The sequence below is a fragment of the Bombus affinis genome, chromosome 9 (genome assembly GCF_024516045.1).
Source record: "Bombus affinis isolate iyBomAffi1 chromosome 9, iyBomAffi1.2, whole genome shotgun sequence".
NCBI lineage: Eukaryota > Metazoa > Arthropoda > Insecta > Hymenoptera > Apidae > Bombus > Bombus affinis.
Window position 1 is genome coordinate 133,346 of NC_066352.1, and position 13,742 is coordinate 147,087.

Consider the following 13,742-nt stretch of genomic DNA (forward strand, 5'->3'; position numbering starts at 1 on the left):
TTTGAATGATGTTGAGTTTGACGTTGACTGATCGAAGAACGAGTGGATGAATTTGTAATAGAAAAGTATACTGAAATGATTAAAGGTATAAATATAAGGTATAAATTAAAGGTATAAATAAATATAAAGGTATAAATATAATATAATACTGATTCAGATCCTTAATCTTTTAGTATTACTAGAAAATGGAAGGATAGGGAGCACGTTCATAAATTTATGGCAAAAGAATATTACCAAAAAAGGTAAGCTTCTGGCTTTGGCTAGAGGCTACAGGGAACATAAAGAGAAATCTGTTTATTAGTTTCTTTGTTCCTAGACCTTGCAACCCAGAACATAATATACATTCAAGGGTAGGATAATATGCGCCGCTCCTTATTTGCAATATATCTGCGTAATAGCAGTCTCCAGGCCATGGATATACATAAATAAAGATGTAGAATTTTTCATGAAGTTACTTCAACAGATGAAATATACGATAAATCGCAAGTTAATCACTTCTAAAACAGCGTCTTTTTGTGATTTTTTTTTTAGAAGGAAAAGAAAGAAACGAAGTTATTGAATTTTGAGGTATGTTTTTATATATATTTAACGAATACAAAAAATTTCTTTTTAAAGTAAAAAAAAAATTATAACAGCGTAAAATTATTTCTAAGCCTATTTCATGGGCTGCATTTTTCAATCGGCGTGATACTCGACTGAAACGAAGAACCAAAAAAGGATTAAATTATTATATATTTTTCTTCTCGATGGACTAAAAAAAAAGAAGGCGGAAAATAAAAAAATGTGTTTTTTAAGAAGAAAGAATAAACTTCAAGGTGCTATAACAATTATTTAAATCAACTTTTTGACAAACTTTTTTAGTTCATCGAGAAGAAAAATATATAATAATTTAATCCTTTCTAGTTTTTCCGTTTCAGTCAAGAATTACGAGGTGAATCTTTCACGCCGACTAAAAACGATTAGAAATCTGATATAATTTTTTTGTTAACATTAAAAAAAATTTGTTGTATTCGTTAAATATATATAAAGCCACACCTCAAAATTCAATAACTTCGTTTCTTTCTTTCCCTTCTAAAAAAAATCACAAAAAGACGCTGTTTTAGAACATTCTAATTCAGGACACCCCGTTAAATAATCATATCGTCGAAGTACGTAAGAATTTAAAGCGAGGATCAGCTTCGTGACAGAGCTCGTCTCTGCGTACGAGCGATAAGTCAGGAAAACGTTGATATTTAACTAAAAGTTATTACCGTATACGCGTAAACGTGTTCCTGTCGCGTCTACTTCACGGGCTGCAACGCTAGGCGTTCTGACGCGTCATAATCTTTTAGTCGGCTAAATGTAATATCAATCGTTAGCAGAGAAACGTGAAAGCATTTCGGAGTATTTCTATGTACGAGGATTTATCGAGAAAGATATTAAAAATACATTTATCAAACAGCTTACAGCTTAAACAACTGCACACGCCTCTCTGCCTGCGTCTTTACGTAGAAAATATTTTTTCTATCCAAGAGATGTACGCAGATTTTTCCAACTGACCGTATTTTCACTGTATTAAAAGGCTCTATACTACGAAACACGTAATACTTTCTACGAAACCATTTAATAACAAAAGCGACGTAGAAACGTTCGTTCTGTTGCACAGGCGAACGATCAAAATGCGTTTCTTCCATTTCACAGTTTTTACGGGATTCAGAGAGACCGCTGCGGATGTTAAACCGCGTTCGACAAAAATGGCGGAAGACGATTTATCTAAAGTTGTCAGGAAACGAGAACAGTTTATATAATTGGAGTTCGTATAATGGAAGCTTACCAATTTTTCTCGCTACGTATCGCTCTTTGCTCGAATAATACCAGCAAACGTTCCGTTAATTGGGCGTTAATTAAAGTTTTGTTTCAATAAACGCATTTCTACTCTACTTGTATTTTTCTCGATAAATCCCGTGTACGCAGCGAACGCTGAAATGCTTCTACGTTTCCATGCTAACGGTCCATGTTACCATTTAGCCGACTAATTGTCAGTGATTAATAAATTGTGATAATTGCTCGATAAAAAGCGAGTGATAAGTGAATTTATGATACGATTAATCAGCTCTTCCAGATCTCTTTGAAAGCGTGTGCCTAGAATGTGTCGCAAAAGGTAAACGGTGACGAGTATACTCGTCAAACACGGAGTACGTGTGGCTGTTATAACGTAGAATGAAATTGCAACGAAACGACTGTTTTATCTTGTAATTTTATTAATGTCGGGCTAACATTTGGCAATGGCGTAACTCGTATGATGTAACTGAGTGAGAAAACGTTGTTTATACAGCTTAAAGCGTCGTGTATGGTAATACCCCATACAAAATGTTTTATGGAAACATCGATGGATCTCGAAGAGGAGTTTCGCGTTTTACACCTTTCGCTGAAAAGGCGGATGCTGAAATAACGTTATAATCCACATTATATGCAGGTGAGAGGTCAGTGATAAAAGATAAAATGTAAAGACACGATGGATCTGCTATATTCTACGTTCCATCGAACCACGAAATATCTTGGAGCCTTTAAAGCGTACGGAACAGAAAATTTCGTTATCGAAGCAGATGAGAATGTAACAATGTAACGGTGCAAAATTACAATACATATATGCGATATAAAAAGATAAATCTGTTCGTTTCTCACTTGTCTTTTCAACAAAATCCATTATCTTTTATTATCGTAAGTCAGCAGCTAGAATATACGATTAATTCTAAAAATAGTGCAAGTGATTTAAGCATTTAAGAGGCACATTTTCGAACAAACTGCTCGTAAAATTGTACGACGCGTAAATCTCACTTTAGAAGATCGTATATTTTACGAAACGTTTTATTGCGTGTCGGAAAAATACTTTTTAACGCGCTCGAACGCCGAACGTCGAAACGCGATACAGCGGCGATCGAAGGGAAGTTTAAAATTCACAAAACTGTGTACGATAACTGCACCTTACGTACTAATTGCGACTTTCATCACCAACAACGTTGAAGACAGTCATCCGTATCAAGCTTGTTCGCAATCCAATTCTTCTTATCAATTACAACTTTTCTTTTTTTCTAAAACTGTCGCGTTTCTTTTATCCTTTTTTTTTTTTTTAAAACTTCCTCTCGTCCTCCATCGTATACGACTTGCTGCAATTTCACAGCCACCGGCACGTACGTGCCACAGAATAGACGACCATCGTCGACGATTTTGAACAAATTTTAGAAAGAAGAAAACTTAATAAAATTCGTGATGTATCAATTTGAAGCTGCCTCACCTTATCCGCCAACGTAGATGAAGCAGTAAATACACCGACGTACGGATACTGTTTGCAACCACTGTGCGTCTACATTTCTTTTCCGCCCCTGTCTTTCCCATTCGCCCACACATTTTTTCCCCCGTCACGTATCTCGCACACGCGCGTGCGCTATACGCACATACGGAGAATTACAGCACGCGAACCACACAAATCAGTCTCAATTACGAATTAATAAAGAAAGTCGATGTTTCCCGCGGAGATGGTCCGCGAACTATATCTTCCGGGTATTCGGACGTGATTTCCATTTCGAGATACGATTTGGAATGCCAAAATGAAATTAGCGTGGAGATTTACGTCCGCCAGCCGTGCGATCGACCGATTGCCTCGAAATTAGAGTTGATTGTGGAACAGATTGGAGTTTGTTACTGGCGACGGTTAGCAAACTGTGAGACGGATCGTAAAAAGGATTTCGTGCGGCGTATCCTCTGATTAATAGTCTTTTGAACTGTTCATTAAGACGAAACACTGCTGGGTAATGGGCGGAGAGAATTTTCTTGAAATCTGTTTTGCTCCGCAGGGGGTAGACGATCCACGGATATTTTTGACTTGGACGAATTCTACCGACATCTATGGAGGCGTCTCCTAGCGAGCGATTCGTCGTAAGGTTGTTGGGGGCAGACCAATTGGATTCAAAAACCCGAGTACGACGAATTGAAAAATTTCAAAAGCGGAACAAAACCAATTTTCATATCAATGACTGAATCTTTCTGACGATTGGAAAATTGGACGGTTTCCCGAGAATTTCGTGAAACCACGTGTATATATGTCCGCGAATCTTTTCGTCGAGCCTGAAGAATAAATGCACGAATAGAAAATTAGATAACAAACATTAGATCGAGGAAAGCCGTGGAAAACATTAAATATCTTTGCATAGACAATTTTTATCGGATTGTCGGGACGTTTTTATCGAAGTTTCAGTCCTTTTCTATTGCGATTATCTGTGATAAATGATTTACATAAAAATGAATTGAACAAAGGTGAATGTAGAATACGAAATTACCTTTTCCCCAACTTTCAAGCTTTCCCTGCAGTAATATAAAGATTCACGTTCCCTTCGTACATAATATCGAATGTAAAACTTCTAAATAAGAAAGCCAAGCCATCTCTTTGAAATCAGAAATGGTCGATCACTTGAATCTGAATCTTAACAAATAAACATAGATGGTGGCTTCAAAGGTTATTCGATATAAAGAATCTTCGAGTTCGTCATCGAATCTACATGCAATCGCGAAAGGTTAATCGCTGTTCCACGGAGTCTTTCTCGCCCGAAACATTTTACCCGTATTTTATTATGCATCGCTTCTAATTTAACCGACTTATCGAAACAAACGAAATTTACCTATTGCGTAAACTCTCTCGAATAGGACGATGAAAAATAATTTCCAAGCCGCAGGTAGGTAACTCATTGTCGGCGCATTGAAATTCAAATTCTACGAGACACCCGTACACTGCACAGATCGTGGACAGATGGAACATTGGAGGAGACAGAAACGCGAAATTATCGGTAGCGGAGAAAGGAGAAACGAGGTTAAAATGGAAATATAGAAAAAATGTATGAAAGAAGAATGAGTCTAAATATCACATGGCAGAATTGAACTCTTCAGGTAGGTTTCTCCTTTCGATAGACCAGAGGTTACGTGCACTGCATTTAAATAAAAATTGAATTTCCTGTATACGTACTACAAAGTATAGAGTAATTTGCCCATGCGAGATACTTTAAAAAGGAAATTCACTTTCATTCGCTTTCTATTTAGTTCATTAGTTTCGGGAATAAATAATACAGACAGGTAATTCTATTTTACTTTTCGATCATTCTTTCGATCTTTACGTATTAAGCTCTTTCTTTATGTTGCCTGAATTTTCAATACTTGGGAAAATTATTTCCACAATCACGCAATCCAGAATTTCGATTAGTTTTTATTTATTTATTTATTTGAGACGTTAAATATTTCCAACTCTAATTTACTGTCGTTCGAGAAGAAGGCGCGAAAAAGTCGGGTTTAAATCGAATAGACGAGAAGAAGAAGGAATTTTATAACGTTTAAAGCCACGTTTTATTTAATTCTATGGAATAGGTTCGCGGAATATTTTCAATTATTCGATAAACTTAGTTTCTCGTTCGAGCATAAACATGCACTTGCACGTTTCGTCCACGCATTTCCTGCGATACCACGCTCAACGATTAACTAATTATATCATTGTAGAGTATATAGGCTTATTAATTAATATAATAAATTATTATATACTTCAGGTGAACGTACAAGCGCGCGTGTGTGTGATGACTTTATTCGAAAAAAAGAATTTGTTCTTGTCGTTGCGTTGTTCGTTCATTCATTATTCATCTGATTAGTAACATCTGGTTCTTAATACTCGGTCCTAATAGTAATAGCAGTAAGCTGGCTTAATTTTCCTCTAATTTTTAAAATAGTTTTAATATTCAACGCTGTTTAACATTTCATCCTTGGAACACTCTCAGTACGTATGTATAAATAGTGTGTACGTGTGTATTTTTTATCGTAGTTTAGGGTATCTTCCACCTCAATTTCCAAATAGTTTCCTTTAAATTCATTTTTATGAAACAATACTGACACGCAAGAAGGGTACATCAAACAGTCTTCGACTGTTACTTCCTCGTCGATTATTCCACATCACTTGGAAATATTATTTGAAATTTTTATATTTACATTGTGGATATACGAATATTTATATTTTTACGGTCACACTAAAGTGTTAAAAGCCGGACAGATATTTGTTGTACTTCTTAAATATCCTAAAGAAGATTATACTTTGAATGTCCTATATATCGTTGCATATTCTGTGAATTCTATGCATCCTTAAATTCTATTACTCGCTTCTTTTATCTTCCGAATCTTTAAACATTTCCCACACAAACGTACAAAACTCTATGATCCGCTTATATCTCGTATACGCGTCACAATCTGATTGTTTCGCACAGAACATGAAACCGGTATACCTGGTCGTTAAAACGTCACCAAATTAATAGTGAAACGAACGAATGATGATATTCGTCACATCGTTATTGCTACTTCAACCAACAACCAATCTCGTTCTTTCTGCTCGAGTAAAAAGTCTCGTTAAAAATACCAGTTTTCATTTTATATAAAAAGGAAAAAAATTCCGACCTTACGATATTAATTCTATGCTAATTGAACGTAGTTATCTTCGAAGAAATTGGCTTGCGCGCTTCTTATGCATAAATGCAGCATTTCCGCGTAAGCTGATTCGTTGTTTGCTAGGTCGCGATTTAGCGAGCCATCGAGAGTCAAAAAGCAATTTCGCTTCCTTTCTTCGACCCTTGTTCCAATTGGACCGAAACTACGCTCGTTACATCGACGGAAAAAGTACGAAAGATTTCGCAAATCGGAGGAGACGACGCTGGGAACAACGGAAAAGTTCCTCGAAACGTTTATCCGTGGTCGTATCTCGTGCGAGTAATTCCAATCGATGCCCGGGATAAGCGTGACCCGTATTCCATACCGTCGGGTGTTCATCGATGTCACTGAAATTTTCTCTCGCTTTCAACTTCTCTACGCTAGTTAATAAAGCGCGGCAATCGTTGCAGGGTATCTCTCGCACGCGTTTACGCCGAATCGCCTACAACATGAACCGATATCGCGCCTTTTTTCCTTTACTATTGCGCAGCTTCAACTACGACCTTTCCGCGACACGTATTTCAATGCTAGCGGCTGCGACAAAAGCCGCATGAAGCACGGCGAATTAAAAGCGCGTCAGAGTAACGCGGAAAACATTGTTCGTAGTTTTCGTTAAAAAATGATTTGGAAAAGAATTTTACCGTTGCAAAAACGGTGTATGTAAATGGCGGAGATAGGAACAAATGGATAATAGATTTTTTCTTTTGTAGCGCGGGCGATAATATTTAACTTTATCAGGTAAATAGAATACCCGCTCGTTCGACGAATTTTGTTTTACGATCGAGCCCCTATGACTTCAAAAACCTGCACGAGACTGCAACAATTTTGTTTGATTCCTTTCGTTTCGCTGCCTCCTATAAGTGAAAATAAAGTTTGCTTTAACTCGAATCATCTACACGTCCGGATACGTTATTTTAGCTCTGTAACTCGAGTTTAGAACACGATCTAACCCAGCCCAGACTTCTACATGGCCAAGTTTACCTGTGCGAGTACAACTTCCATATTGCCGCTACTCTAACAAGTTGCTCTCTGCAACTCTAACTTTTCCAGCTATACGTTACGAGCCGTCAGGAACCAATCTTTCTTTCTATTGTTGGCATTGTCTGGAATAACCATAAAGATATAGAGATACAGAGTACGAGAGTCGTACGTTACCGTGTAAATGGATGCGATATGAGAATGGGAAGAGAATGCCGTGTTAGACGGATAAAGGCGCCTTTTGTCCTTGTTCAACGCTAATCTTACCAAGCCCGGTGAAACGACATAGAAAATTTTATTTAAAATTGTGCATTTGCCCTTATTCATTTCGTTCGTCTAACTTTATGCACATTCTTATATTTTTCGATTTCTCAATTTTTGTCAATACGAGAATTTACATAAAGTTGAATGAACAAAAAAAGAAGAAGAAAAAATAACGACTAATGTACAATTTTAAATGAAACTTTAAACGAAACCTTCAAACTCGTCATTTGACTTTGTCAGATTTGGTAAGAGTTAGTGTTAATCAGGTACGATGGTTAATCTGTACACACTTACGTATGTAACTGCGATAACAAAACTTTCCAACGGTTTCGTCGATACAAGTATAACATCGAAGCGTAAGTGCCAATAGGCCTAACCAGTCATCAATATCCCTACAATCCCTCCACCAAATATTTGGAAAAAGGCGTGACGAAAATGACGTTCGAAAACGAAAATTCGTTTCCTTTTGTCGTCTCTCAATATCCCCACTACGCACGCGGTTGGTAGGCGTCCGCTACCGTTGCCACGTGTCAACGGTCAAGGACGAAAATGACGTTCGAAAAATAAAATTCCTTTCTTTTTGTCGTCTCTCAATATCTCTACTGCGCACGCGGTTGGTAGGCGTCCGCCACCATTGCCACGTGTAAACGGTCACGGACGAAAATGACGTTGGAAAAATTAAATTCCTTTCTTTTTGTCGTCTCTCAATATCCCCACTACGCACACGGTTGGTGGGCGTCCGTGACCGTTGTCGTGTAACAATGGTCGTGGACGAAAATGAAGTTTGAAAACTAAAATTCATATCTTTTTGTCGTCTCTCAATATCCCCACTGCGCACGCGGTTGGTAGGCGTCCGCTACCGTTGCCACGTGTCAACGGTCAAGGACGAAAGGACGTTCGAAAAATAAAATTCCTTTCTTTTTGTCGTCTCTCAATATCTCTACTGCGCACGCGGTTGGTAGGCGTCCGCTACCGTTGCCACGTGTCAACGGTCAAGGACGAAAGGACGTTCGAAAAATAAAATTCCTTTCTTTTTGTCGTCTCTCAATATCTCTACTGCGCACGCGGTTGGTAGGCGTCCGCCACCATTGCCACGTGTAAACGGTCACGGACGAAAATGACGTTGGAAAAATTAAATTCCTTTCTTTTTGTCGTCTCTCAATATCCCCACTGCGCACGCGGTTGGTAGGCGTCCGCTACCGTTGCCACGTGTAAACGGTCACGGACGAAAATGTCGTTGGAAAAATTAAATTCCTTTCTTTTTGTCGTCTCTCAATATCTCTACTGCGTACGCGGTTGGTAGGCGTCCGCCACCATTGCCACGTGTAAACGGTCACGGACGAAAATGACGTTGGAAAAATTAAATTCCTTTCTTTTTGTCGTCTCTCAATATCCCCACTACGCACACGGTTGGTGGGCGTCCGTGACCGTTGTCGTGTAACAATGGTCGTGGACGAAAATGAAGTTTGAAAACTAAAATTCATATCTTTTTGTCGTCTCTCAATATCCCCACTGCGCACGCGGTTGGTAGGCGTCCGCTACCGTTGCCACGTGTCAACGGTCAAGGACGAAAGGACGTTCGAAAAATAAAATTCCTTTCTTTTTGTCGTCTCTCAATATCTCTACTGCGCACGCGGTTGGTAGGCGTCCGCCACCATTGCCACGTGTAAACGGTCACGGACGAAAATGACGTTGGAAAAATTAAATTCCTTTCTTTTTGTCGTCTCTCAATATCCCCACTGCGCACGCGGTTGGTAGGCGTCCGCTACCGTTGCCACGTGTAAACGGTCACGGACGAAAATGTCGTTGGAAAAATTAAATTCCTTTCTTTTTGTCGTCTCTCAATATCTCTACTGCGTACGCGGTTGGTAGGCGTCCGCCACCATTGCCACGTGTAAACGGTCACGGACGAAAATGACGTTGGAAAAATTAAATTCCTTTCTTTTTGTCGTCTCTCAATATCCCCACTACGCACACGGTTGGTGGGCGTCCGTGACCGTTGTCGTGTAACAATGGTCGTGGACGAAAATGAAGTTTGAAAACTAAAATTCATATCTTTTTGTCGTCTCTCAATATCCCCACTGCGCACGCGGTTGGTAGGCGTCCGCTACCGTTGCCACGTGTCAACGGTCAAGGACGAAAGGACGTTCGAAAAATAAAATTCCTTTCTTTTTGTCGTCTCTCAATATCTCTACTGCGCACGCGGTTGGTAGGCGTCCGCTACCGTTGCCACGTGTCAACGGTCAAGGACGAAAGGACGTTCGAAAAATAAAATTCCTTTCTTTTTGTCGTCTCTCAATATCTCTACTGCGCACGCGGTTGGTAGGCGTCCGCCACCATTGCCACGTGTAAACGGTCACGGACGAAAATGACGTTGGAAAAATTAAATTCCTTTCTTTTTGTCGTCTCTCAATATCCCCACTACGCACACGGTTGGTGGGCGTCCGTGACCGTTGTCGTGTAACAATGGTCGTGGACGAAAATCAAGTTTGAAAACTAAAATTCCTTTCTTTTTGTCGCCTCTCAATATCCCCACTACGCACACGGTTGGTAGGCGTCCGCGACTGTTGTTACGTGACAACGGTCACGGACGCCCACCAACCGCGTGCGTAGTGGGGATATTAAAGGGCGACAAAAAGAAACGAATCGGATCAAGAAAACATTTGTTGAATCGAGAGTTGTACGTAAAGAATCGAAAACGAGAATTGTTAATAAATATACTATTAAACATCTACACATCCTGCACCAAATAACCTCACGTATTTACCGTACGAATGTGCGTGCGTTATTAGACGAACGTATTATATATATATTTCGCATTTTCAGTCTTCGTCGTCGTCGATCCTTATCGTTTGAAAAGTCGTACGGTTCCAGAGCATTTGGTCGCAGTCGCAGACCTTTCGGTTAGCGAGCTCGTTAGCGACTGTCTTATGAAACTCTGGGCAAAGAATCACGAGAACTGCGTGCGAATGGCGAGGTATGAACCTACAGTTTTAGGTCTGAATTTAGATCTCGAACGATCGGAACCACACTGAGACAGACGTCTGTCTTTCTTTGTATATTTACGCAAATAACGCGAGACGAAAAATGTAAGACGCAAGTTGTATCCCAACTTCTTCGAAGATCGACGTCAGACGCATATCGATGGAAGCTAAAGGTTTTTCGTCATTGCGCCAGTCATTTCCACCGTGTTTTTACCAACACCTGTCAAATTGGCGGGCAAAGGAAAACGCGTATCTTCTTTCCAAACGACCAATCTAATTTAAAGTAATTCGGTGTTGGTTGTACGAAGCAAGGGATTTGTCTGGAATAAAATGTTTTAGCTATCGAAGATACAATGGCCAAAATGTTCTTAAAAAAGATGTAATTTATTTATACGATATGAAGCTGTTAGTTGTTGCGACCTTTCTGAGAAGCGTGTTAAAATGCGTCGCGAAAAGTAAGCGACGACGAGTATACTCGTGAAACGTGGAGTATGCGTGGCTGTTATAACACAGAATTAATATTCCACGGATGCTCTGACAAGCATATAGCCTGAATTGCCACGTATTTTTCGAACGATTGAAAAGATCCTTTGGTTCTAATTTGCATTTCTACTCGAAATACGTTTATCGAATTATACAGGCACGATTTTTTGTTCCGCAAACTTTTCCCATATTTCACGCAACTTGAATATCCATTCTTCCAGAACCTCTCAGGCTTTCCGGCGGGAAACTTTTCAATATGATTTTTTACATCGTCCAAAGAGTTAAAAATCCGAACGAACTTTCCCAGCAGCGTTTAACACGTGTAATATTTTATTAAAAATCAACGAGCATATTTAAAAACATTTACAGTAACGTTTTTTCAGCGTGATATGCTTAAAAACATAAATGAAAACATACTTGAAATTTCCTCAATGGAAAGGTACTAAGCAAAGCTTTTATTTTATTAAATTCCTTAAAAATCGGAACGAACTTTCCGACCAACCGATATTATACCTAATACATCGATAACGATTTCGTATTATCCATCGTATCCATCGTATCCATTCGTATTACACATCGAAGATGTAAAGGAGATTACAACGATTTGTCTGAAAGTTTGTGACCTTCACGGGTGAACGAAATCCGATATCTCCGAAAAAAAGAACGAATTAGAATGCGTACAAATGACAAAGAGGAAAATTAATTGTTTATCCTTTCGCGTAGTCGATGTTCTACTATTCTGTCAATTTGACATATTTGAAACGAGAGACAGTTTTTGTCACGAGACGTTTTGTTACGAGACGTTTTTGTCACATTCGGATACGTATTATAATTTATCTCACAAATTTCCTGCCTTTCTATCCACTGTATACGTCAGAGACGAAGATTTCTAGTAGAAACACAATTCCATTGATTTTAACATCCAGATGAAATACGTACGATACACGTATTGCGTAATATTTGTATCATTATGTATGTATCATTATGTTAATACAAATCTATACAATATATTCTTACAGGATTTATCATAATCGACAACGTAACGATCTGCAATGTTCATGAAACTTCGAATCAAAACATCGATAAAAACGGGATCGACGAAGCAGAAAATACGAGTCCCGTCGGATGCAATCCGACAGTTTAAAATCTGTTGTTCTTGATATCCGATCCTACTTTAAAATCGAAGCGTTCGTAAACCGATTAAAATCATAACTGCTTAATTACGATAATCAGGTGAACTCATTGGCCAAGGATCAAGGGTCTAGAATTAATATCGAGCTTAGTTGTTGGGTCACAAATAGGTCGTATACACCCGCTTGATGGCTATTCGACGTGCTTTGACCATAAAGGTTCGCAATACTAGAGTATCTTCAACGAAACGCAGTGTAACGTTGCAGCAGACAATGAGAGGCACCGACGTGAAAACGTACATACTTCATGGCTGCTGTCCCTTTCATTCTCGCTTTCTTCTTAACTGACTAAGAACGAGGAAAGGAAAAAAGACTTGTTCTCGACTTTTCATTTCATCCCTTACGTTACACGAAGGCATTGTCAGCGTCTCTTTGAGATTTTGCTCGGCGCGTTTCGTTCGCATCGCCTATCGTCGATGCGCGATATTATTCGATATCAACGAAACAACGCCATTAAGACACGTATGGTCTCGCCCTTGTAACGCCACTGTGGCTGAGAAACTATATTACGCGTGATATAAAACGTATTATAGCAACGTGATATAAAGCGATAAAAATTATGTGGTTTGTATAGTTTGTATCTTCTACTTCTTTTAAGACAGGGAAATTTATAGCGGCGAGGATTTGTAGAGCGACAAGTAGGTACATACGTTGATTTTTAAAGGCTTGTACAAGATTTTTAAGCGGAAATTCAATTTCGTTGGATTCTGTTTAATTGGATTTGAATTTTTAAAAGGTAATGAATTTTCCCGATCGAACTGTTAGTTTAAGCGCGGCCTTTAATTGTATAACGAACATTATTTTACGTTACTCTGCAACGTTTCCTCTATGTAATATATTCAATGTTTGTATACGCGATCTTCGCCTTAAGAATTACTCAAATATTTGGTTTTAATACGAAGGATTGTTTTAAAGATCATTTTCACCTCTATAAATATTTATTGTGTAAACCGTGTGTATAATTTGCGTAAAGCTTAAAAGATTTCCAATTTAACATTCGCACGTGAATTAAGACTGTTACTTGGAAAAATCATCGAACTCAAGAACCACACTCTTCCTCGCGTTCAAACTTATCCGCCTGTGCAGTTCGTAAATTCACTTCTTAGGTTTCTAATGAATTTTCAAAATAAACCTTTAACCTATCTATGTATGTATCTATACGATTAAACAAACCGTGGATTTTTATGCATTTCTAAATAATTTGTAGATATTATTCTAAATATCCATGGAACTATCGATTAAAGAATTATTATTCACGAGAATATAAGAAACAAAGATTATTAAAGTTATTTTATCTGGTATTACATGCGTGTAATTCGCGACTCAATAACTTTATTTAATTATTTTGCTAAAT